Below are 26,605 nucleotides of genomic sequence, written 5' to 3'. Positions count from 1 at the left end.
GGAACCCCCAAAAGTATTTTGCGGGTTAGTCTCTTTCATAAAATTTACTAGTAGAAATACTATTAAATTTGCAACACAATGACCCAAAAGATAAGTAGGGGAAAAAACACTGCTATTTTATGAAAGGTTATAAATCCCTGCAAATTTAAATATATGATGAGGCCCCATTTTTTGACCCTGATGGGGAAAAACACTGCACATGAAGTTTCACCCTTTGGATATTTGCAAAGTTACATTAATTGTATTGTAATTGTAAATTAAAACATAAAATCTGCCAACAGAGCAATTTCACAGTCCTTGACAGGAAAGTTAATTTAAATGAATATACATACAATAATAAAATGCCTTTTTAAAGCTAAAAATCCTACTTTAATTAGTCTGTTATTTATTTAACCCATTCAAACATTCCCATTCACTTACAAAAGTCATACATCTTAATTATGCCTCTCCTGCTGCTATTGGAAAAGTAATTCCAGGCAACACTTCTGAGCTAAGATTGGCCTGTCTAAAATACCAATTATGTTGGTTACAAAATTATTGACTTGATTTTTCAGCACACAAAGAATGGATAATTCCATCCAGATGGATGAAAAAAAAACATTCGTTTCCATGAAATGTTGATCTGTCCATATGGCTTGCACCCATCCAATAAGTTTGCAGAACAATCTGTGCCAACGGCTTCAAGAATGGCTAAAGCAGTAGCCTTTATGTCTGATGGGGAAGGGCCATAGCTCAATTACTAGAAACAGGATTTGCATGCAGAATGGTCCAGGAACATTCCATGTCATCTCCAGTTAAATCATCTCAGAAAGGAGGTGCTGGGAAACATCTTTGTATGAGAACTTTAGAGAGTCACAGCCAACCAGAGCAGAAAATACTGAGAGGGACTAGTGGTGTGAGATCAAACAAGGGAACGTCAAATATTCATGCCTGCCAGTTGCACTCATTCAGTTTGCTAAAAGAACTCCATGTGTGTGTAATAAAAGTCTAAAGGTAAAGGTAAAGGTATCCCCTGTGCAAGCACTGAGTCATGTCTGACCCTTGGGGTGACGCCCTCTAGCGTTTTCTTGGCAGACTCAATACGGGGTGGTTTGCCAGTGCCTTCCCCAGTCATTACCGTTTACCCCCCAGCAAGCTGGGTCCTAATTTTACCGACCTCGGAAGGATGGAAGGCTGAGTCAACCTTGAGCCGGCTGCTGGGATTGAACTCCCAGCCTCATGTGCAAAGCTGTCAGACGGCTGCCTTACCACTCTGCGCCACAAGAGGCTCTAATAAAAGTCTAGAGCAGCCTTTTCCAACCTTTTGACCACGGAGCCACACCTGAACATTTTTTCAGGCTTTGAAGCACACTGGAAGTGATGTCAGCTGGCCACGCCTCCCTGTCACTCCACACCCTCCAGAAGTGATATCATCTAGACACAACTGATTTGCATTGCTAGAGTTGCCAACCTCCAGGTGGGCCCTGGAGATCTCAAAGAACTACAAACTGATCCATAGTCAAAATCCTGCATAGTAGAAAAAGAAAGCCATCTAGATGGGAGATTCACATACACCAATTCCTGGTGAACTCTAAACTCTTAAAAAAAAACTTCTAAAAAAGCTCTCACTTGTTTACAATGTACATGGCATCTAAATAAAATGCTTGTTAAATGAAAAGTTAGTTTTATTTTTGCATGTGATTCTCTGTGTTATTTACTTCTGATGCCCCCTAGGCCCCAGAGATTGCCAGAGGCTTTCCATGGCCTAGTGCCTGGCGGTCTGCCATGCCCCTGAGTTAAAACAAAAACACTCACCTCACTCATTGACCAACACAGGTCAACACAAAGTGAGAGAAGCCTTGACTGGCAAAAGTTTGAATGGCAGGGGCCCCTTCCCTTCCCACCCCCTCCTAGCCCATAATTGGCCTCTCTGGGAGAGGGGGCACGTTGATCTGCCCATATAAAGGAGAAATCTTAATTAAAAAAAACAATCCTACCCCCATGCTGCAGCACACCTTGGGGACTCCCACAGCACAGTGGTTGAGAATCCCTAGTCTAGAGAAAGCAACTTCCAAAGGGACCCGGAATATTGTGTGAATCATACATGTGATGTGTGGTAGGGAAAATTGTAATGCATATATTACAGCACATTTGTTGAATCGGTGCAGGACTAGAACTTAGCATGGCAGAGTAATCATAAGCAACTCTGTGCCCCTCCTTCTCTTTTTCATATCATGCTTTGATCTGGACCTGTTTTGTTTGATTTTGCCGCTATTCGCTCTTACATTAGTATTTTTCTTTTTTTTGTAATTATTTCTTCCAATAAATGGGATTATCTTTTCAGACTATGAGCTGTATAGGAAAAGATAAAAAGCACTGCCAAATCGACTCTTACTGACAGTCAAGAAGAGGAAGTTATCTGGCTGAAACCACTGGCTGCTCAGTTGGAAATACAATCCAAACAGCTAAAAAAGCAATCTGAAGAACTAAAACAGCATTCTGAAGAATTAAAACATCAGTCAGAAGAAAAACAACTTTCTGCCAACAGTAAGACAATTGACAATTCAATTCAATAATTTTGGGATTGAGCAACAGATGAAATCCAAAGTAGCTGCTGTGGAAGATGGAACCTTGGCTGATGAAACAGCTTCATATAATGACCAGTTGGATATCTCATCTTGAAATCTATACTCATTGACTTACTCTTTATGTCTGTGGGAATTTAGAAGAGCCAGATAAGGCTGTCAAGCAAAAGTTGGTACATTTATAGAATTTTTTTCATCAGCTTTTGTAGCCTTCATCTGATTACCAGCTGCAAATTGAACCGGTTTAGCAGATTTCTTGTATACCTAGCAACACAAATAATCAAACTTCTGTAATTGTGTAGGTTGTGAGACTGAGTCTAAAAGATCACCTTCTATACCTTGCAAGACAGGAGAACGATTTTGGGGGATGTACTTAACAAAATAATTTCATACTCTATCCAGATTACACTAAAGAAGTATCTGTGAAAAAACACCAATTTACAAAAGCATGAAGCCTTGGAAGAAACATGAAACTGCAAGCCTTATCCATGGTTCCTCTATATATTTGTGAAACAGCTTGGGGGGTGGAACGTGTCCAGCTGTCCGAGTTGGAATAGGGCCTGCCCCTACAGCTCCTGCCCTCCCTCCCTGGACGCTAGCCACGTTCCTCTCAGACATGCCAGAGACAGAGAGAGACACACAGAGCCCTGCCAGACTGAAAATGAGCCCTCATTCCCTCCTATCGCTCCTGCTGCGAGGGAGAGAGAGACAGAGAGAGCTGCCCCAAGCTGCTGACAGAGACACAGAGAGAGCCGCCCTTGCTGTGACTGAAATACGTGAGACAGAAAGAGAGAGCTGCCCCAAACTGCACAGCAGCCCTAATTACCTGCTCTGCCTCCTGCTGCAAGACATGCAGCGAGAGGGAAAGAGAGACACAGAGAGAGATCTGCACATCCTGGTGTCCCCTGGGTCCTAGTGCCCATTGCATTCCTGCTTGCAATGGGCTTTCTTGCTAGCATTACAATAAACATATTGCCGTTTTCTATTTATATTATCAAAACCAAATCAAGAATTTTCAAATCCCAACTGCTGAAGAACCATTTCCTAATGGTCTGCAAGATCTATGCTGTTCCAAACACATATGTCTATTGCAGGGAAATGAACAACCCATTGAAATCTTTTGAATAAAACTGCTATTTTTGCCATTTCTGTGTCTCCAGTATTAGGCTATAACAGTTTGGGCTGACTACTAACTTATAGATGGGCACCTAGCCCTCTCCTTCTCTTTCCCTCACTTTTGTTTACTTTGAGGCTTTAAACAAATGTTTCTTTCACTTTCCCCCATTTAATTTGCTTTAATCTGTCATTATTGGAAGTGGGCCATATCTTTAACTGCTCCTGCGGAGCAGAATAAATCCTTAACACGCCCGCGGCGCCATGGGCGCCGCAGACTAAATAATTCGTTAAGCCCTCAGGCGGAGGGCTTTGTCCGTGATGAGGAAGGGGCCTGATTGGCCCCTTCCTCCTGACAGACCATCGGCCAGGCCAATTGGCAGGCGCTTCGCGCCTGCCGATTGGCCCGGCCGATTCCTAGGCTGCTGAAGGAAGCAACTGCGAGCCGCGCAGAGCGCGGCTCGCAGTTGCTTCCTTGAGGGCGGCCTGATGCGTCAGGAGGCGCGAAGCGCCTCCAACACATCAGGCCGCCGGCAAGGGAGCCCCCGGCAGCCGCGCTCCGCCCAGCGGGCTGACGCAGCAAGAGGCGCTTTGCGCCTCTCGCCGCTTCAGCTTGCCCGCACAGGGAACCCCCCGCAGCCGCGCGGAGCCCTGCCGAGGGGGAGCCTGGAGCCATGACGTCATCGCCGCGGCCACTGTAGCTCTCCCGAGAGGAGCAGCAGCCAGCCCAGCAGCTTCAGCGTCGACGGGGGGAGGGGAGCTGGCCCGAGCAAGGCCACCTGGGATCCCGCAGCCGCACTCCAGCTAAAGCCGAGCTGGCCGCCGCCCCTGAGTTCCTCAGCAAAAGCAAGGAGGAGGAGGAAGAGGAGGCGGCGCCGGGGGGGAAAGAGCTGCAGGTCGGCTTCTGGCTGCCGGTGCTGGTGGGGCAGGTGGTGAACGACGCCCTGGTGGTCACCTTGAGCTGCGGGGAGCGGCGCTTCACCGGGATCCTCCTGGATTGCACTAAAAAGTTGGAACACTTCTCGCTTATTCTCCCCTCCCCCGTGTGCGTCCGTGCGTGTCTGTGCCCCCCCCCTTTGCAAACCAACGAACAACAAAGGCTTCCCGAGAGGGGCTACCCCGAGAAGTTTGCTCTCCTCACTTGGGACCTGCGAGGCGTCCAGCCGGGCAGGAGCCGACCTCAGCCCATTAAAGCGCTGAACTTTCAGTGCTGCTTTGTGGTGGGGGAGGGGTGGGACGTGCGGTGGCCGCCCCGCGGGTGGGGGGAGGAGGACGCTGTCAAATTATCTCCTCCTCCCCCAGCGGACGCTGTGGTTTCATTTTCTGTTTTCTATCCAACGTCCCAAAAAAGAAAAAAATATCCTGTTCAAGGGGAGACAGAAAAAAAGTCCGGTTTGCCAGTTTGTGCAACACGCACTCATGGAGTGTTAGTGACTTCTTTTTTTAAGGCCATACTTCTTATGGGCCGAGGCTCTTTAAAAAGGTGTGTCCTGCGGGGGGCGGGGTCCGAAGACGGGCCCGGCCTGCTCGGAGGTCTCTTGGGCGCTGCACGCAGAAGAAGACGGCTCTTCTCCGAATGTTGCGCGTTTGCTGAAGTTTGTTCCTAGCCTCTCGCCACTTCAGCCCGCCCGCAAAGGGAACCCCCCGCAGCCGCGCGGAGCGTGGCTGCCGGGGGCTCCCTGCCCGTCGGGCTGATGCTCTGAGAGGCGCGAAGCGCCTTTCGCTGCATCAGCCCCCTGACACACGGAGCCCCGGCAGCCGCGCTCCGCGCGAATGCCGGGGGCTCCGTGGTCTAGCGCCCACTGCATTTGGCTGCAGCGGGCTTGATTTCTAGTAAAAGAATAAGCCCTAAGGGGGAGGAGAAAGGGTGGGCTCTGTCCGGGATATAAACTCGGAGGGCCCAATCAGGAGCTGCGAAGCAGCTCCTGATTTGGCCCTCCAAGTGTCACTCCAGGGCCAAGCAACCAATGGGGAGCCGCGCTTTGCGCCCATTGGTTGCTTGGACCAGCCTCGCCTCGCCTGGCCGGGGACTCACTGCACACAAGGAGAAGCAGCCTTCCCTGACGGTGAGTACTCCCGCTGGCTTCCCCTCGCCCTTGCGAAAGGAGCAGGGACTCTGCATCGCAGACACGGCATCACTGCTACTTTCCCGCCTGGGGTCCCTTCTCAATGGCCATGCACCACCGCTGCTTTCCTGCACCCAGACACACACACACACACACACAGCCTCACCAGCCAAACCCCCCTGGCCGCCCCCCCCATCGCCCTGCCACTGCTTCCCAGCGACCATAAACACACACACACAAAACCCCCATTGCCTCGCCGCCGCTTCCCAGCGACCACAGACACGCACACAGACACACACACGCACACAAAACCCCCTGGCCACCCCCCATTGCCCTGCCACCACTTCCCCGCACCCACAGACACGCACACACACACACAGCCACCCACCCACCACGCTCTCCCACCCCTTTGCCCAACCGACACTTCCTTTCTTTCTCCCTTCTACCCATCCCTTCAACCACCCCTTGCCCTTTTTCCTCCCTCCCATTCCTCCTTTCCTCTTCTTCTTTCCTTCCCCTTCGTGCCTCTCGCCGCGTCAGCCCGCCAGGCAGGGAACCCCCAGCAGCCGCGCTTCGCGCGACTGCCGGGGACTTCCTCGGGCGGCGGGCTGACGCGGCGAGAGGCACGAAGCGCCTCTCGTTGCGTCAGCCCGCCGCAAACCAAACAAGCTCGCAGCCGCCGACCAGCCCGCCGCCGACCAGCCCGCCGCCGCCGACCAGCCCGCCGCCGCCGCCACCGACTTAGGTAGGACCTAGCGCCCGCTGCATTCCCCTGCAGCGGGCTTGATTACTAGTAGAATATAAAAGGTTGTTACAATTTGGTGCACATTGTCAAGGAGTTATTTAGTCCTACTTTCAAGAACATAGATGAGTCTAAATGATCAGCTTGAACTGGGTCTTCCAAATATTTCTACTTTGATGTGGAAAGCAGTCATTAACTTTAAATTTAAAATTAACAATGGTCTTCTTGGAATAGAGCTGTAGATTTTCATTTCAATAAATTGTGCCCAGTAAGGCCTTTGTGCCCCTTAACATAGAAGAAATTGAGCTGCTTATCGAGAAATTATTTAAACAGGACCAGGATCTCTTGCTTAAAGATGCCAGAAGGAAATGTTCTCTGTTTGCACAGGAATTAAATGTCCAGCTAAATCTGAATCTCTGCACTATCTAAAGATATGTATTATAGTTCCTAAACTGAGACGCTTGTACAAGATTGCAAGCAGTAATGCATTAGCCAAAGCTCAGATGAACTGCTGCTTTCTCAAGGCATCTCCAGAAAAGCACTTTTGTGACTACTCTTTATTAATGGTTGACTCATTAATGCATGTTTTTCTTTACAGTTCAAAATTTGCTGAGACCTTGAGAAAAATTCCTTATGAAATGGTTATCAATATACTGCCCTAAGCCAGTTTCCTGGATAGGGTGGTATATAATAATAATAATAATAATAATAATAATAATAATAATAATAATAATAATAATAATAATAATAATAATAGTACTTTTTACCTATTCTCTCAATGAACCTTGTAGTTTATTTAGAAAAAAATCATGATTAGGATATACTGGTAACTCTTTAGCACAGGACTGAGTAATGTGTCTAATTATTGCCATTGTAACTTACACGACACATTACTTAAAACATATGGTTTGGGCATGTCCAGTCACTTAGTTTTTCTGGAAAGAAATTATTACTCATATCAATTTTGTATTAGATTTTTTTAGGATTCTTATGTTCTTTTAAACTATTTGCCTTTGTGCCTTTACTAACAGCTAAAAGACTCATATTACATCACTGGATAGAAGCCCACCTCCAGTAAATTAAAGGATTAAGGACCTTAGAGTCAGTGTGGTGTACATTTTTTCTAATATTAAAGGTGGCGGCTTCTCTTAAGAATGCAGAGAAGAAAACTGACTGGTTTGCATATCTACAAATAACAGTGAAGCTTAAGATGGGACTAAAAGACTTGATAACTTCTACCAGAAAAATGACAGAATTTAAAACTATACTAGACAAAGCAAAACTTCACATGCAAGAACAAATTTATAAGCTTTTGTTAAGACAAAACAGATAAAAGATTGTACGATTAGATGGATGCATAATTTTGGCCACAATATCTCATTAGAAGAATGGGAACCGTTTTGGGGGAAGAATGCAAAACTTACGAAATGTCAAACATTGAGGGGAAATTGTTTTAAAATGTTTTATAGATGGCATTTAACCCCAAAAGTTATAAGCAAAATGTCAAAACATCATGATGGTAAATGCTGGAGGTGTCATGAAAAACTTGGTTCCTTTTATCATATGTGGTGGAATTGTAAGAAGATAAAGAAATTTTGGATAAAAATCCATGCGATATTAGAAAAATTTGTTAAATATTAAATTTCCAGTGTGTTCTGAATATATGGTACTAAGCTTTATTCTGAAGAAACCACCTTCTCAAGCCAAAGAACTTTATTTTCACACCACAACAGTGTTGAGATTGCTCAGTGCACAGTACTAGAAGTGAGCTGAACTACCAAAGGTGACAGATCTGCTTGAGAAGGTTGGTGAACTATGCAAGATGGCCAAACTAACAAGCTTAGTGTACAGGAGAACCTCTGAATATCGCTGGAACCTGTTTTTACATTATATGAGTTAATAATTTTGTAGTTGTAGTAATCACTGAAGAGTGCAGCAAAATTTGTAACATTCTTTTATGTACCTATTTTCTTTCTTTTTCTTTTCTTGTCGTTCTATTCTATTTTGGAAACCAATAAATATTCATTTTAAAAAAAGGAATGGCTTCTAATATGCCGAACTGGGTTTGATTCCTCGCTCCTCCACATACAGCCTACTGGGTGACCTTGGGTTTGTCATAGCCCTGATAGTGCTGTTCTGACCCAGTGATCCTATCAGAACTCTCTCAGCCTCACCCACCTCACAGGGTGTCTGTTGTGGAGAAAGGAAACATAAGGGGATTGTAAACTGCTTTGAGACTCCTTCAAGCAGTGAAAAGCAAGGTATAAAAACCAACTCTTCTTCTTCTAGAACTCTATCAACATTTGACATGGCAACGGGACTTAATTGTAATATTTGGAAAGCATTTATAGAAACATATGTGCAGATCTGCCACCATGGTTGGTATAAAATTTATCTTGTCTTTATGTATTTTCTTACAAGAAGCAACCAAGTAAACAAGAATCAAAGCATACAGAATTCTGCACCATAAAATCAACATCTATGAACTATAATTTGTAGTAGATTAAAAACAAAATGTGACAGTCATAGATAATATATTGTTATTCCATGTTCTATGAACTGCATTCTGCTCTGTATCTAAAGTTCCCAATTAATTTCCAAGTATAGCTACATTTAATTAGTAAAATAACTTAATTTGGAACTGATAAAAACAGATAATTTGATCTGCTGTTTAATAGGAATGACATGTTATTTCCTGAATGTAAGAAAGGACTACTTAGGTACCAAAAAGAATCAATGAGCTCACATGCAACATTATCCCATAAAATGTGCAAACTGAAATTGTGCCCCTAATATGATAGCCTGTGTGGCATATTACCTAGAATTGTGGACGGGGATTACAGTTGCCAGATATGGACTAAGAAATACCTGGAGATTTTGAGGATGGAGGGTGTGGTTGGCAAGGGGAGAGACATCAATTGGGTATGATGCCATAGAATCCACCTTCCACAGTGACCATTGTCTCCAGGTAAATTGATCTCTATCACCTGGAGATCAATTGTAATCCCAGGAGATGTCCACCCACCATCTGGAGATTAACAAACTAGACTGGGATGCTGGGCAACCCTTCAAATATGCATTTGACTATGAATCTCCCAGAGAGGCCTGGACAAGTAGCTATGTTTCAGCCTTCCAGGATGCTTGTGAAGCTAAAATATGGCTTTGGGGACTCCCAGAGAGCAGAAGTAGATAAGGTTATGCCCACTTCACCATAGGCCTTCCTCTCAAGTTTTAAGTCAAAAAAGAGAGTATTGGAGTACTGTGAATCACTGATTACAGCTTGAAAATACAAGCTCTTCTCAAACTTCTCAGAGTTTTCATACTTTGTGAAATGCCAGCTGTTGCTCTCTTCACTGTATCTACAATCCATTATAGTAGATACGCAAGGGTGCTACCTGTTGAGAGGCAATGCAACAAAAGGGCTATTAGTGGTTAACACCCACTGTGGATAAAGAGAAAAAATCTCTGCTAATTAGCATCTAAGGCATTTTCTCCTTGCAGTAGTCTTGATCTTGTTATCACCATTCAGGATGCAGGCACTGAAGAAGGCTCTGCTTTTAAGGCTCTGCTGTTTTCGTAGTCAGCCCCAGCACTGCAAGGATGATAGGAACCCCTGCTCTGTAGGATACCCTTTTGATGCTACTAGGAGCTTCTCTGCATGCAGTTTATTTAAGGGTAAACTACCCAGCAGTGCCAGCAAACAGAAGTTAGCAGATTAAAAAAATAAACACAGAAAGGTTGAAAAAGCTCCCGCCGTCGCTTCACAGTATCTGAGGAACAGAACAAAAATCAAAAAGAGAAACACAGCTGAGAAAGGCTTTTACCTCAGCACAGTGAGCCTAGAGTTAACTCACAGAAATTGTGATATTCTCTTGCTAAAGAAAAGTTTTTTTTCGAATTCTGGATCAACCATTGAACATTGTTATTTCTGTATGATGAGAAGGACCAATTTGATCATTAGGAGCACTGAAGCAAAGATGAAATAAATATGTTTTCTCTTTGATAATATAAAGTGCATGCGACCTCACTGGAGCTACAGCTAGCTTCACTAGACATAGTTGCAACATTTCCCTTCCTAGCTAGGCTGCACATGAGGGCAGTGATGTCAGGGTTTGAGACACTTCACCCATAAACTCAATGACTGTCCTTAAGCAGGTCTTTCAGTTACAGCCATCCATCTGCAGTATACAATTTAATCTGCCTCTGAATAAAGGCTGAAAGGCAACTCATAAAATTGCCTGGAAGGACATAATAAAATGGACAGATCAAAAATAATACAAGATTAATAGTAACATTATGAGGAATCTATCCAAGATTTTAGCAGTGGTTTCTTTAGTGGGGTATCCTTAACACTATTTCGCTCCCTTATACTTGGGAAACAGCCTCCTGGGAGGAGACTGTCTGGGGCACTGTTTGTCCAGATTCACCCTGATTGGCCCCTCCTCCAGCTCCAACCCTTCCTCCTTGCCTCCTAGAGGCCTTGTAGCTGCAGCCTCCATTTCTGCCCACGAGGAGAGAGGCAGCGACAGGGCTTTGCGGCCTGCAGGTACGCTCCTGTTGGGAGGGAGCCGGGGGGGGGCTTGGAGCCTCCCTGCGGGCCGCAAAGCCCTTTCGCCACCTCGCTCATGCAGTGACAGGGCTTTGTGGCCCTCAAGGATGCTGGTGCTGGAAGGGAGCTGGCAGGGTGGGGGGGCTTTCCACCGTCCCTTCGGCCTGCTAAGCTGGCTTCGTGGGGTGAAGGGACACTGCCACGGGGAGTGAGCTGTGGGAGGGGGGGAGTTTCCCCTGACTCCTGACCACTTTCAAAGCCCATTTTTAAAATGTTTGCTTTTTTGTTGTGATTTTTTCCTTTTTTCTGTTTCCTTTTTTGTTGTGATAACACTATAAAATCCAAATAAAGTGTTAGACATGTTTATACAAGGATTCCAAGAGGTCTCCAGAACAGCTTCCAGCACAGATCATAAGGTAGTTACAACAGCTGAATAGTCAAGGCACCTGGAAAATCAAACAATAATTACAACCAATACAGAAACAACTTAAACACTCTGATATATAACAGTACCACTCACTGATAAAGATGGCTGTATAACAATCAATTGTCTGATTTTCAACTTGGACCCATCTGTGGATACTTAAATCCAGAGCTTGGAGCCTTGGACAGACAGATTTTCCCACAAAACTGAGAAAAATCCTAGGTTTGCAGAAAAATCTAAAATCTAATTTTTATAAAAGAAGTTATCCCTGTAGCTTTAAGAAACAAATGCTGTCATTGGCTGTTGCTAAGCAACCACAAACAGCCTTCAAGACTTGCTTTCTGTCAGTATAAGACAAGGGGTGGGTGCAGGGCTTTTTCCAGGGCTGTTTTGGCCTTTCTGGGAGGATTGATGGGGGCTAGATTTGCTACCACACACCTGGCTCAGCGAGGCCCTGCTTTTTTCTACTGCTCAGAAGCAACAGCCTCTATAGTGTGGCGTTTAGAATTTCAGATTAGGAAATAGGAGACCCACATTTGAATCTCTACTCCATGAAAGATCACCGGGACCGTTTCTGCATTGGGAACTTGGCTGCTGTGGCTCCCGTGTAGGAGCACAAATCTGGGGCAGATGAGGTGCACCAGGCCAAATGCTCCCCCAGGCAGGAACAGGAAGTTGCAGGACAACCTGCCCCAACTCAAGTTCCAGCCTGCAGCCCAGCAAGGAGTTTCCAGTGCAGAAAAGGCCTAGGTGACCTTGGGCCAGTCATGCATAGAAATGAGCGTACACTGGCTCACAAATTAAAATATGTTATACAATAAATAACATTATAATAAGCAATCTATCCAAAGATTTGGCTGGTTTGTGGTTTGTGAAGTTATGTTCATGACAGAGTGACTAGCAAAAACATTCCATGAATTTTCATGCTGTTTGTGAATGGATACATTTCCAGAACAACTCTCTCTACTCAAACTGTTTACAAAACTTCAAGGCAATGGGGGGACGAATTCTCCAGTCTTGGAAACACCAGTGGGGGCCCTCTAAGGCTTAACATACATTATTGGCTGCCAATAAAACAATTCCCATACTGCTCTATGGGATCACAATACTATATTTATTTATTCACATTTATATATACCCTCAGCTCAGCAGCATCTACTATATTGGCTGTTTGCAGCTAGACAGAGATGCAAGGAACTTATTAAAAGCCAACTAGAAGATGACATTAAATTATTCCCTCCAGAGTGGGAACTCTCTCACCTGCTGGGGTTTGGTTGTTAGGTAGACTCAGGGTTCATTGGCGTGCAAGAGAAGTTGGACCAGATGACAGCCTTACCCAAGAGAATAGGCATCACTGAGCTCAGGAAACTCGATGAGGTACTCCCTACCATCACCACTGCCAACCCCTCTGCCACTGCATGCCAGGCATCCCCGCCACTGCTGACCCCCCCAGTTCACTACTGACAACCAATAGTAGTGCTTCTTCCTAGTTGGGCTCTTTGAGGCAGAGGTGCTAGGTTATGTCTCTTTGTTTAATGTAAGACAGTTTTCAGTGCTACTTGACTGTATTTTATCCATTAAGGATATCCACCCTTGAGCTTCTTGTGGTGCAGGGTGGTAAGGCAGCTGACATGCTGTCTGAAGCTCTGACCATGAGGCTGGAAGTTCAATCCCAGCAGCCAGCTCAAGGTTGACCCATCCTTCTGAGGTCGGTAAAATGAGTACCACAACTTGCTTGGGGGGGGGGGGGTAAAACGGTAATGAGTATCCAACTTGCTGGGGGGGAGGATAAAACGGAAGGGAATGGCAAACCACCCTGTATTGAGTCTGTCAAGAAAACGCTCGAGGGGGTCACCCCAAGGGTCAGACATGACTCGGTGCTTGCACAGGAGATACCTTTACCTTTATCTTTACCTTTATCTTTACCCTGAGCCTCACGGGAAGGGTGGGTTATAAGAATAAACATGTCCCCTCTGGCCATATCTGTTGCCTGTAGCCTCCACACTTCTTTTCAGAACTCATGTCCTCCTTACATTCGGGAGATGAATGCTGGCTTTTATCCAGGAAGTCACAGATAAGGTCAGCTTGTACTTCCCCTTATTGCAGAGAGGATGCAACCTGATGGCAACACTTACCTGCAACTTCTCTGCCAAGGCCCTGACCTATAGGAGAATAGCTGGCTCCAGTGCAGAGTCCAGCACAGAGTCCACCTCCCAAATCAGGGAAATGACTTGCCTCAGGTAGGCCGTATAGGCACAGAGCACATCGATGGTGACCAGAAAGGGCTTGAGGATATGCACCAATTGAGAGAGGGTCAGCCAGTCAATGGAGCTGATACTGAGCTCCTCTTCCCTATGCAGGATGGTCATAGAAGAGATGATATCATGTACTGTATTCTTCTGTTCCACCAAATGTGTAATCTTGGCATAGGTGGAGTTCCTCATCCTGTCCCCTTCCTCTCATACAGTAGACATGCAGAACTGATGCTGAGGGAGAAGTGGGCAGCCAGGCACCGGGAGGTCTTGAGCAAGGGCCACACTTGAGGGAAGCATCCCAGGTGGCCTTGACAATGCTCCAACCCCAGGGCATCCTTCACCACTAGCTGAAGCATGTGTGCCAGTCAGATGATGCTCTTGAAGCACACATGCTTCACCTTGGCCAGCATGTTTGTACCATGTAGTCATGGACAATGTTGCCACCACTCACTCACTCCCTCAGGCTCCCTCAGGCATCACTCCTTTTACAGATCACTTTAGAAATTTCAGGAACAAATATGCTAAGCATGGCTTGTGAAAGAAACCACTGAAAGAAAGGCCTAATGTCTGTATGACAACAACACCAGCCATCTGTATGACAACACCCACCAGCCAAAGAAAGTAGGGAATTGCATGGGTTAAGTTTTAAGATATATCCTAATACTAAGAGGTTGGTTTATGATCTAAGGAGGCAAGGCACAAATGAACAACTATCCTTCCCAAACATTTTAATAATTGTAAATTTCCATAAATCAGAGTGCTGTAAACAACTGGTGGGATTAAGTCCAAATACACAAAGAAAAAGACAAAATGTTTTGTATAGCTAGGCTTCCAGGAAAAGCAGATCTATAGAATAACAAAATTTGGCTAATGAATGAAATTTATGATTTCTAACAACAATGAAAATGCCATCCTATATTCATCCATCAAAAATGAATAACAGCTGCTATAGCTAGCATTACCTCTTCTTAATTTTTGAACTATATGAACAGATAGATTGCTAATAAAATAGTCAGGCCTAACCAATAATGTTTTCTTAAATTCCCCCAGGCACCAATCTCAGATAGGAAGGATATGCCAAGAGATATTACTAGTGTCACTTGGCAAATCCCTCTATTTCAGGACCAAGCCAGATGAGACAGCAAAAGAATAATTACAGAGATAGGATATCCTGGAAAATGTTTTTAAAGCAACTCATTTGATCTGGGGAAGCAGCAGTACAGAAACAGGCTGTTTAACCCACTCCCTTTTACCAGATTTCCTGAAGATACTCACCTGAAGCTATCTCCCAAAAATGTTATGGTAAAAAGACATAAGATTGCACTGAGGGGATTAGAGTTGCCAATACCCCAAATCCTGAAACTCATAGGACAGGGACTATATCATGGGTGAGGTCCAATGATGTCACAGGATGAGAGTTTGGAGGATTGGAGAGATCATTAAATATTACACTGGGGATTTAATCCGCCCCAACCAAAAGTGCACGAGCAAACAGCACAACTACCTCCCCCTCTGCCGGCAGCCTTGCCAGCTGCACCACCAACAATGGATGGTGGTCTGGGAGCGATATTAGCCCAGCAGTGAAGTCGATGGGGGGGAGGCCATAGCAGGCCCAGCAAAAGAAGCTGGGAGCCATGCCAGGCTAGCCAGCAGGAGCAGCAATGTTAGAGGGATGGCTGCAAGCCATGCCAGGCTCAGCAATGGAGGTTGGTGGCCACACTGGGCTTGTCAATAGAAGTGGCAACAGTGCAAAATGGCCAGGAGTTATGGTAAGCCTGGCAACAGAGGATGGGAGCCACATTAGGCTCACTGGCAACAGCTGTAACAGTGGGGGTAGGGCTGGGAACTCCAGCAGCCCAGCAATGGAGTCAAGGAGCCATGCCAGGTTCACAGTAACAGTAGGGATGGCCAGCGGCTCTACTGGGCTCACTGGCACTACACCAGCAACAATGTTGAGGGTGGCTCAAAGCTGTGCCAGGATCACCAGTGGTGGCAGCAATGGCTCGGGGGGCTGGGAGTCATGCCCAGACTCAGAAGGCTAGAGGGGAGGGTGCTATTCCCTCCATAAATCCTGTGATCTCCCACTTGTTTCCTTGTATAGCAGAGGGGAGTAAGAGTTCTCAAAATTCTGTATATCATTTACAAAAAATGCACTGACCTGGATGACCCAACCGAGCCTAATCTCACCAGATCATCGAAACTAAGCCCTGGTTAATATTTGGATGACAGACTACCAAAGAAGTTCAGGGCTGCTATACAGAGGAACTACCTCTGTTCATTTCTTATCTTAAAAATCTTATGGGGTGGCCATAATTCAGCTGGGGCCTGGAGGCACTATTCACTACCACATTTTTAAAAGCTATTCGCTGTTGTGTCCAGATGAAGGAATCAATAGGAGATTGCAATGACATTTTATTTCTGTAGTTACATTAGTGACACCATTTTGAGGAGAACAGAAATAAAACATTACCTCTGTTCTCAGCCCATACCTAAATACACTCTTTTAAAAATATTCATACATAAAGTTGTCCTACTAAAATCCAAAAGTTATGATTACGAGTCAATAAAGTTTTCTTACCATCATCAGAAGGGCTACTTTGTACAAAATTTATATATATATATATTCCTCACTCCAACAGCATGCACATTATAAATTTTTAAAATTTTTGCCATTTTTAAGTGCACTTATTCATTTTTACATGTATAAATCACCCTTCCACTTTACAAAGTAGTCAAAGCAGTGTACCAAACATAAGGACCAGTTAAAGCAACTTAGCATCTTAAATTCAGAATGAATTTTTTAAATACCAGCAATAATATAGCTGTTCACATTTGGAAGAGCTTCTATATATGTATGTATGTATGTATGTGTGTGTGTGTGTGTGTGTGTATAAAAAGCTAAGCCCTAGGTGGGTGGAGAGTGGGTGGGGCTAGTCTGATCTTTGGACCAATCGGAAGGCGATCCCACCTCCCCAGACTTTGGGCCAAAGGGTGGTGACACAGCCCACCGCCCAGCCTGGCCAGGGGCAATCTGGCAAGCTTTCAGTCAGTTTGCCCCTTGCTGCTGACAGGGGCACAGTAAGTGTGCCTGGGGGAGGGGGTGGCCTCCTTTCCCCCAGTTTAAGAGCCAGTTTGATGTAGTGGTTAGGAGTGCAGACTTCTAATCTGGCATGCTGGGTTCGATTCTACACTCCCCCACATGCAGCCATCTGGGTGACCTTGGGCTCGCCATGGCTGATCTTTATAGTCTGGAGATGAGTAGCAATTCCAGGAGATCTCCAGGCCCCATCTGGAGGTTGGCTGTCCCTGGTCTGATCATATTTCTTGAAGTCTGGAAGTGGGGCCTCAAAAGTGTGTAATGCCCCCACAGCCACCTAGTACTCCCTGACCTATTTTAGGTCAATAAAACATCACACATCCCTCACAGGCTATCTATTGTGAGGAGATGAATGGAAAAGGTGTTTTTATACCGCTTTGGGTAGTAAACAGCAGGGTACAAAAATCCATCTCTTCTTCTAAGGAGCAACTGCAAAAGAAGCATGTGGGTTCATAACATTTTATCAACAGTAAAGGAGGCAGAAGGAGCAGGGCGGACACCTGTGTACTATGACTACCACATGTGGATTAGGGCAGGGGGACATTTTGGTGTCTGTAGCCTAATTCACACCAGAAGGCAAATGATGTTTATTTCTGAACTGCGAGGAACTGGTTGCCATGTAATCTCCCTCTAAGAAGAGTCTCCAATCTGATTTTCCCTTCACATATCTGAAGACATGGCTTTGGAAAGCTCATCTGTAACCACTATGCCACAATTCCCAAAGGTCAGTCCTCTCCCACACTCAACGAACATTCCAAACCACAGGTTCTTGACACCCATATCTCCACACCCATGCCCTCATTTGCCACTACGCCACCACCCACACAACACACGCATTCAACCCCATGCACTTACAGACTGGACAACTCCTCCCCTTCCTCTTCCCACTGCTACTCTTTAGTGCCTGTTGTATTCCTAGATACAACGGGCTTTACCCCTAAACCAACAAGCACTACACATCTACTGCATAGGATGTTTTTAAAGTTAAATATTATATCTAAGTACAAAAACAATATACCTCCCTATAAAGCAGTCCTGAGGCAACAGCTATCTCATCTAAAAGTACCACTTGAGAAAGTCTATAATGAACTATAGAACACTAAGGATGCAATTAAAGAAGACTTCTGAGCCAAGATGCGCCAGATTACACTGTACGACTGCTTTATTAACAAAGTACTACCATGCAACCACAAATTTAGTATTATGTATGTGGGAACAGTTGTGCCCATCTGCCACCTTGGCATGCATTACCCTTAAACTATCAACCTGAATATACTGGTGTTATCAGTACTGTTTCACTGCTGCTCAAAGTGGAATGAGAATCACTTTATAGCAAAATTATACAGCAAAACAGCTGTCCTGTTTGATGTACTACCTGAATGTTGCTGCCATTATTAGCCCACTAGTATTAAATATTAATTGAATATTGAGGCAGAACACAAAGAAAGAACGGCACACTCAGATAATCAATTGAGCTAGATGAAATCTTTGAAGACATAACTTGGAAGTCCCTTAAAGTCAGGGACGATTATTCTCAAGAATGGGGGTGGTGATGGTTAAAAGTTCTATTGATTAAGACAGCTAAAACAGAACCAGGCTTTCTGGATGACACTGGATGACACTAGACAGCTAATGGTTGTTGATCAGCCTTCCCCATAGCTAGGAAGTCAGAATTGACAGTCAAAACTGACAAATTCCCTGCCTCAGGCACAGGACTGCAAACCTGAAGTCTTACATGAGCCACTTGTATAGGCTTCTAAATATTAAACCTTTATTCAAAAACCACAATCCGCCTTTATTCGTGTTCTAAATATCCCTGGCACACAGTCTAAATATGGGAGTACCAAGAGGGAAGCAGGATTATGCTCGCTGTTCCTGCTCCTCACCTCCAGTATGGCCTGGGACTTCTGCACAGAACTTCTGCGTGAAGGCTGTGTGCAAAAGATTTAATTAATATGTGGTGGGATACGGTTCTCCCTGGGCAAGATTATGCTTAGGTGCAGCAGCCTCTGGGATGCATAGAAGGAGTTAGCTATAATCCATTCTATACAAAATAAATTTACCTTTTGTCCCTGGATTCTTCACAAATTGCAGACCTGCAAAGTGACAGCAAACTCTCAAAGACAAATACTGCAACTGAATCACTTTTCTTTGCTTGGTCATTCTTACTATTCATCTTGTGACATTTCACTAAAAAGCCACTCGTTTTAATTACATTTAATGCAAACAAAAGAAAATGGAACATATCCTATTTATATGCATATATTTATCTCACATAATCCATTAGCTCTGTCTCTCTCTTCTCTCAACTATCATAGTACAAGCTATTAAATATTCTAAATCAAACCACATTAATTATTAGTTTCCCATTGAGCAATAATGGCATCAAGTCAATACTGGTTCTATTTTTGTTGTTCCTTTGGAAATACTCTGTGGAATTCTCTGTTTCAGAAGCAATGCAGAGAGGAGGCATGGGTCATCTCCCCCAATAACTGGTAGTCCTAATGCCTGCTGGGTATATTTTAATTATATGAAAAACTATGGATTAGAAAATGAACTGGAGAACCAGTATGGTTTAGTGATTAGAGCAGGAGTAGTCAAACTGCGGCCCTCCAGATGTCCATGGACGCGGCTTTTTCGGCGGCATGCACCGAATCTGCGGCCGGTTGCAGCTGGCGCCGTGCCATTACCATCTTTGGTTCTAGCCCATTAAAGAAATCACAATTATTGTTTGGTTCATAGGGAACTTCTGAGGCTCCACTCTGGATGTTGTCCTCATTTTAAACAAATTCTTCACATCCCTTCTAGTATATCATACACCTGAATTCACATCAGTACACTGTTCATAGCGGCTATCTTGGTGTAGTGGTTAAGAGTGGTCACTTCTAAACTGGATAGCCAAATATGATTCTCCACTCCTTCACCTGCAGCCAGCTGGGTGACCTTGGGCTAGTCACAGTTGTTCTTGCCCAGCAGTTCTGTCAGAGCTCTCTCACAACAGAGTCTGTTGTGGGAAGAGGAAGGGAAGACAATTGTAAGCCGCTTTGAGATTCCTTCACATAGTGGAAAGCGGGGTATAAAAACCAACTCTTCCTCTCCTATCATAGCAGCTATAGCCCAACAATATAATTTTTTCTACCTAATACCAGTCTCTTTGTGTGTTCCTTGGGTACCCTGCATACACCGCCTGCATGCATATAGGTTACTTCTCTTTCATCTCCAATATTCAGGTCATTTCACTGGATCTACAGACCTTCCCTCTTCACAATCTTTCCCCACTTCCTGAAACCTGTGCCCATTCAACCCTGTTTTTCCTTAGTTCATTTCTTATGTGCATTTTCCAAAAATCTTTAGTCTGTATGTTTGTAAGCTGCCTTAAAATTCTTCCTTAATAAAAACAAATTCCCGGGTGGTGGAGGTTGAATGGAACCAGCATCTTCCACTTGTCCCCTGAGCCTCCCTCCCATGAGATCCAACACCTGAACTGGCCAGTCACGGGTCTGTTTGTATGTTACAGTTATAAATTTTACTGCTCCTACTTTTATTATTGCTTGATTATTATTTATGGTTACTGATTTATTGTTCAGTTGTTACGTATGGTTACCAATTTCTCTGTACTGTTCATGTTCCTCTATGTGAACAGCCCTGAGCTTCAAGAGAGGGTGGTATATAAATGTAATAAATAAAATAAAAATAAAATAAAAAATAGTCCAGGCTGATTTATTTAAGACTTTTTAAAAGGAATAATCCAGCATACATAGGTGGAGATCCCATTGTTACCCTTCTCTCATCACTAAATTCCCCAATAAAATGCAAACTCATCTAATTTAGGTAATACAGTGCAGATTTATCATCATACATCTTCACGAGGGCCTCCAAAGTCATTTAGAATTCTTCATTTACAAGAGGCTAATGCAGAGTTTCTTAACTATTTGGACCTTTTTTCTTTCGCCTTTTACTATTCTGCCTTCTCTCTAACCCCCAGTAACACAGTGCCAACCAGCTGTTCAATATGCAGAGGTACTTGCATGCAGAATGAAGCCTGCTGCTCTGTGCAAAAGTCTGTGAACTGAACCACTGACTTAGTATTGACATTAGGAAAAGGATTGGCACCAGACATCTTTGAGCCTTTCTAAAAAGGGGGGGGGGGAAGAGGTCAACATGACCATATATGGTCATATCATCCAGTAAATGTTAATGTTAACTGTTAATGTTAACAATTTTTAAATATATATACAAAATCAACTAACTCCATCCATTCAGGAAACCCTTCAAGAAACATCAGGTTTTCACAAAACCCTGGTTGAGAAAGCCTGGGTTTGATTATCACAATACAATACAATACAAAACCTTAAATGGCATTCACAATATAAAACAATATACAAATCGGTTCTGTAATAAAAGTCTAAAAAACTGAGGAAAGTTACAACAGGCAAGGGAGCGGCAAATACAAAAAGATGAAGCCAGTAACGTTCACTTCTTTATCCTGTGGGTCATTACTATAGATAAAAACTTGGCTACCCGTTCAGTGGTCTCCACACAATTATCGGTAAGCAGCAATTCAATAGCCCTGCCATCTGAGACATTAGGGAAGGGTAGAAGTGGGGAGATCAAGTAAGAACGTTTGTTGTTATACAACTCACATCACAGAATATGGCAAACTGAGTCTGGTTCTGTATGGCAATACCTGCAAATTCTTTCATTGTGGGGAATTCTCCTATACCTGCCTTCAACCATTGCAGAAGGAAATATGTTTAGTCTGGCTAACATAAACGCTCTGCGGTTTGAAGGTAATAAAAGATTGGAAAAATAGTGTGCCATAGTGTTTGGGGTATAGGATAGACCAAAAGCTCGTGGGGAGCACGGTCCCCTGCACCAGCATAAATTATCTGGAGATCAATATCCTGGATTCTTCTTTGGATATCGGATGTTATTTATTGACTGAGTGAGAACCTGGAAAGCTCACACATAAAAGGACTTTGATTAATATGCCTCAAAGCTTACAGGCTGCTTCCTCTTGCATGCCCCTGGGGCAATACCTGCTTTGACTTGATATCAAGCAATGGAGGCTCTTAAACCTCTGATTGTGCTGGACCAGAGAATCTTAGGGTGCAAAAGCATGGCTCTTGTGTGTGTGTGTGTGTGTGTGTATGTGAGGAGGGTGGATGTCTTAGAGTGCCAAACATTAAAAAAAGAACACAGGCAGCAAAATGAATATAGTAAAATATTCAGGGATATAATGCTATTTTTACCATACCATAAAAAGCCCTCTAACTGTGCTTTAAAAAAAAACCCATTTCAGTGCACTAAAACATGACTAAGTCCTAAAGGACTTCTGAAACAAAACAGTCTTCAGACTGCATTAGAATGCTAGAAATGGAAAAGCATACTCTCAAAGTGGGAAGCTGCTTATCTTGGAGCCACCACTGAAAAAGCCAGGACATTTTTGTTTGTTACTGCTAATTCTCTTCCAAACTTTGATTCTTTTCTAATATCTTTCCTAAACATATATAAAATCATTACAGGATGAATGGAGTTTAGAGGTTATGACACTTCAAGGAGGATGCTGAATGCAATTCTTGCTCTGGGGCCAGTAATTCTAAACAAAGTTTAGATGGCCTAGGAATGTCATCATATATTTAAAAAATCATAATGTTTTCCAGAGCTTCCATGAATTTGCTGAACAGTTCAAATCTTAAGTTGTAAGTAATTTTGTGCCTGTCAGGCAGCAGTTTAAACAAAGTTCACAGCTGAAATTCTATCATAATGACCTTGTTTAGTCTCAAGAAGATGCAGGTCAAGTTCACTTATGATGATAGCTCACATATATTTAATCTAAATCATGTGGATAGTGTAATGTGGGAAATTTCCTCTACCAACTATGAGTTTTTTCAAATCATGTGGCTTCTGCCCCATAATAATGTTGCTCATTAACACTGTTTAAAGGCGTATTCATTTTATGTGTGATCCACAATACATATGTGGGCTGAAGGTTTAACTCACCATTATCAAGAGAACAAAGTTTTAGTCCAGTGGCACCTTTAAGAACAACAATGTTTTATTTTGGATTTTAGTTCTCATGTCCATGCATACTTCTTCAGATGCATTGAAACAGCAGTCACCAACAATTATATATACGTAGAACATGACGGGGATGATCCCGGGAAGGGCCAATTAGAACTATGATTTGATTCAGGCAACTGGTAAAATCTGTAAATAGCAGCAGATTAACATCTGTAAACTGCTCCTGTGGAACAGTAGGAATAAAAGGGTAAGGGCTAAAGGGGAGGAGAAAGGGCGGGCGCTTTGCGGCTCCTGATTGGGCCCTCCGAATGTCAATCCAGGGCCAAGCGGCCAATGGGGAGCCGCGCAAAGCGCAGCTCCACATTGGCTGCTTGGTCCGGCCTCACCTGGGCCAAGAAGGAGAAGAAGGAGCCCTTCTGACACAGTGAATCCTCCGGCTGGCTTCTCCTCGCCCGGCTTCTTCTCTTCGACGTGGCGTCCCTGCTCCTTTCCCGCCCTAGCTGCCTTAACACTGTGTGTGTGGGGGGGGCCCTGGTAGCCGGGGGCCTTCTCCCGGGCCCAAGAACAGCCTCTTCCCGGGGCTGGCAGAAGGCCTCAAGTCACGGCCGGGTGGGTGGGGAGGCCTGGGGGGGAAGCCCTTCCACAGCGGCCCGGAGCATCATGGCTGTCTCTCAGAGCCGGGGGGGACTGGGAGCGCTGCGCCGGCCCCGCCCACCAACTGAGCTACCCAGCAAACTCCTTCAGTCCCTGGCTGGGGCAGGGGGGGGGTTGTCGGGAGCACTGAATTACTTCCTTCCTGACTTCCTCTTTTTCTCTCCCTTTCTCTCCCTCTCACTTGCTCGTTTTTGCCCTTCCCCTCTTTCTGCCTTTCTTCCTTTCAGCCTCCCTGCACCCAGACTCCAAACAGTATTTTTCGTGTCTACAGTATATTGAACTAAAAGAAAGTTGGTATTTCCTGATACCCCTGAATTGCAATACTGGTATGGTTCTTTAATTTGGGAATACTGAATTTTTTAAGCTCCATTATAGCTTATGTGGATCATTATAGTCAGTGGTAATGGAGAATCAATCTGGAGCTCTGGGGGGAGCTGTCTTTTGAGGTAGATGCACCAGATTTGTAGCATAGCCCCCAAGTTTCAAAAAGATTGGATTAGAGGATCCTATTTTCTGCGTCTCAAAGAACGTACCCCCATCCTCCACTATTACTATTACTATATTACTTGACCTTTGACTTTAAAATGACATCACAAAATATCACATTCTTGCTAAGTACCCTCCCTCCCCCCAAAAAGCTCCAGGTATATCTCAAGTTAGACCTGGCAACCTGAATTTGATATTGATAGAGTTGCCTTGAAGGTTTGCCTTGAGGTGCACATTTGCTTGAGGCTTCAGACACTTCATGTTTATAAGACAGTGGCTTTCTCTCCCTTACATGCTACCATACGGAGAGTAGTGTACTTTCCCACAAGGTTTTATGTGCTTTCAGCACTTGTCAATGTTCATTTCATGTTCTGCATATCAGTGTTGACAGAGCCACATGCTCTAGTTTATTTTGAATGACCCGTATTGGTAAGATTTCTTTTTTTGTCTTCTTTGTACATTTTTCCTATGAATGGGAAACACATGGCCTATAATTGGAAAGTTAATAAATCTGGAATAAAGTGTGTTCTACCCTTCCATCACTCTCACCCACCTTTGCAGTAGAGGATACCACAGCAAAAATCTGTGGAAATAAATATTGGCTACTATGAAATCCCTTTTTAAATTAACTGTTTACTACTATGCAAGTTTTCACAGGTTTCTCACTATCATTAGATAGTACAGCCTTCCACTGTAATCCGAGTTCCGCTCAACTTATATTTACTGGTATTCCCTGTATCTGGATCTCTATCGTGTATTGCCAGCATGAAGGCAATGGGAGCCACCATCAGTATTGTAGAGAAGAAGAAGAGTTGGTTCTTATATGACACTTTTCTCTACCAGAAGGAGTCTCAAAGCAGCTTACATTTGCCTTTCCTCTCCCCACAACAGACATCATGTGAGGTAAGTGAGGCTGAGAGAGCCCTGATATTACTGCTTGGTCAGAACAACTTTATCAGTGCTGTAGCAATCCCAAGGTCACTCAGCTGGCTGCATGTGGGGGAGAGGGGAATCAAACCTGGCTCGCCAGATTGGAAGTCCACACTCCTAACCACTACATCAAGCTGGCTCTCTTGCAAAGTAGCAGCCTTAATGAGGAGATGAGCACTGCCATTATAAACCAACAGCTCCCAGCTTATGCTTAGGCAAGTGGGAGTTGCCACCAGCACAATTCCCTGCTCCTTCCCTCCTCCCACAATGGCCCTCCTACTCCTGGGATCTTTCTAAGATGATTTTGCTTCACAGGTCTGACACTGATCTCTGTTGCTTTCCTGCTGGCCCAAAGGGAAGCTGTGAATTCCATCTGTAAATCATTTGATAGGTAATCTGTTACCATGTTTTGAGTAGTCAGTTGCCCTTGTTATCCAAAACTGCTGTGGCATAGTGGTTAAAAAACTGAGCTATGTATCAAGTAGTCCCTAATTCAATCACCTCTGTCATGAATACTTATGCAAGCCAGACTCTTAGATTTACCCCTTCTGAAACATGGAAATATTAATACTGACTGGATATGTGGGCATTCTAAGTGTTACAAGAAGGTAATATACATTAACTGTAAACTTTCTGTAAAAATCGGAGGGAAATAGCATAAAACAGCATAGATGGAGACAATAACTATCCTTTACTAGACCCATTACTCTTTAACTCATCCATTCCCAGTTGTGTTATCTAAAGATGTTAATCGAGGGGGTGATGATTGGCCCAGGGGGGGTCCAAATATCACAAGGAGGAGGGAGGACCCTTCTAACCCCATGTTACTTGTTTTAGAAGGCTGTAATTGTAGTTAGGGTTGCATTGTTGGTTTCCTGTGCCTAGTTCCCTTTATGATCCAAATGAGTAGGGATGCACACAGGCAGGATAAGATCACAAACCACAAAGGACCATTCTTATAGAAAGCCAGGCCAGTAGTTCATCTTGTCTACGCTAAATCTCAGTAATTATAGTTTGAGAGTGGCGGTATAGAAATCTAATAAATAAATAAATAATAAATAACTCTCCTTAGGATTCCATTGCAAAACTACTTGAAGATTAGCATTTTCTGTAATCAAAATTTCACAGTCATCTCATACCAATACCTTTTCCACACCCAGGCTGGTGTGCTGGATGTTTGGGCCAGGACAGGTTGCCCCGCCTCTTCCTAGGTCTATACTGGGAAGCAATTTCCCCGCTGTACCCAGTCCACTCTGGATTTGTGCCTCCAGATGAGGCAGATAGTCTGGCAAAGTTCTGCTGCACAGCAGAGCTGCCAGGGGCATTTCATACACTGCGCAGTGTGGCGGAGCTGCCTGAGGCATTTCTTTTTCCCTTCTGGGATGCCATACTCAGCCTTGGGTGGGGAGGAGCCGGGCAAGGATTGCCCGCCTCTTCCCTGCCAGACAGCCCTTGCCTGACATAGACCCCCATGACACCTGTGGCAAGGAAGGGAACATGGCAGAATCCACATTCCCTTGCTATGGGTCAACTGAGGGCTTGAGTTCTGCCAGGCCTGGGTCAAATTTCTCTTTCGGAATAGGTCCTACCTATCTGTGTGTTCGCCTGTTTGCCTATGCCTCCCGTAGAGCGCTCCGCTCTGTGAGTATGAACCTACTGGTTGTTCCGGGCCCCCGGGAAATTTGTCTGGCCTCGACCAGG

The 26,605-nt window shown here is 44.4% G+C and overlaps 1 protein-coding gene across 3 annotated transcripts in view; it reads right to left on the bottom strand.

Annotated features, from left to right (window-relative positions):
- Positions 1-26,605, bottom strand: part of SMYD3 (SET and MYND domain containing 3) — a 440,651-nt gene that overhangs the window by 91,259 nt on the left and 322,787 nt on the right. The gene's annotated exons all lie outside the window — the stretch shown is intronic.

The sequence above is a fragment of the Paroedura picta genome, chromosome 1, assembly GCF_049243985.1.
Source record: "Paroedura picta isolate Pp20150507F chromosome 1, Ppicta_v3.0, whole genome shotgun sequence".
Taxonomy (NCBI): Eukaryota; Metazoa; Chordata; class Lepidosauria; order Squamata; family Gekkonidae; genus Paroedura; species Paroedura picta.
Note: the sequence above shows the minus strand (reverse complement) of the source record. Positions and strands in the feature narration are given on the sequence as shown.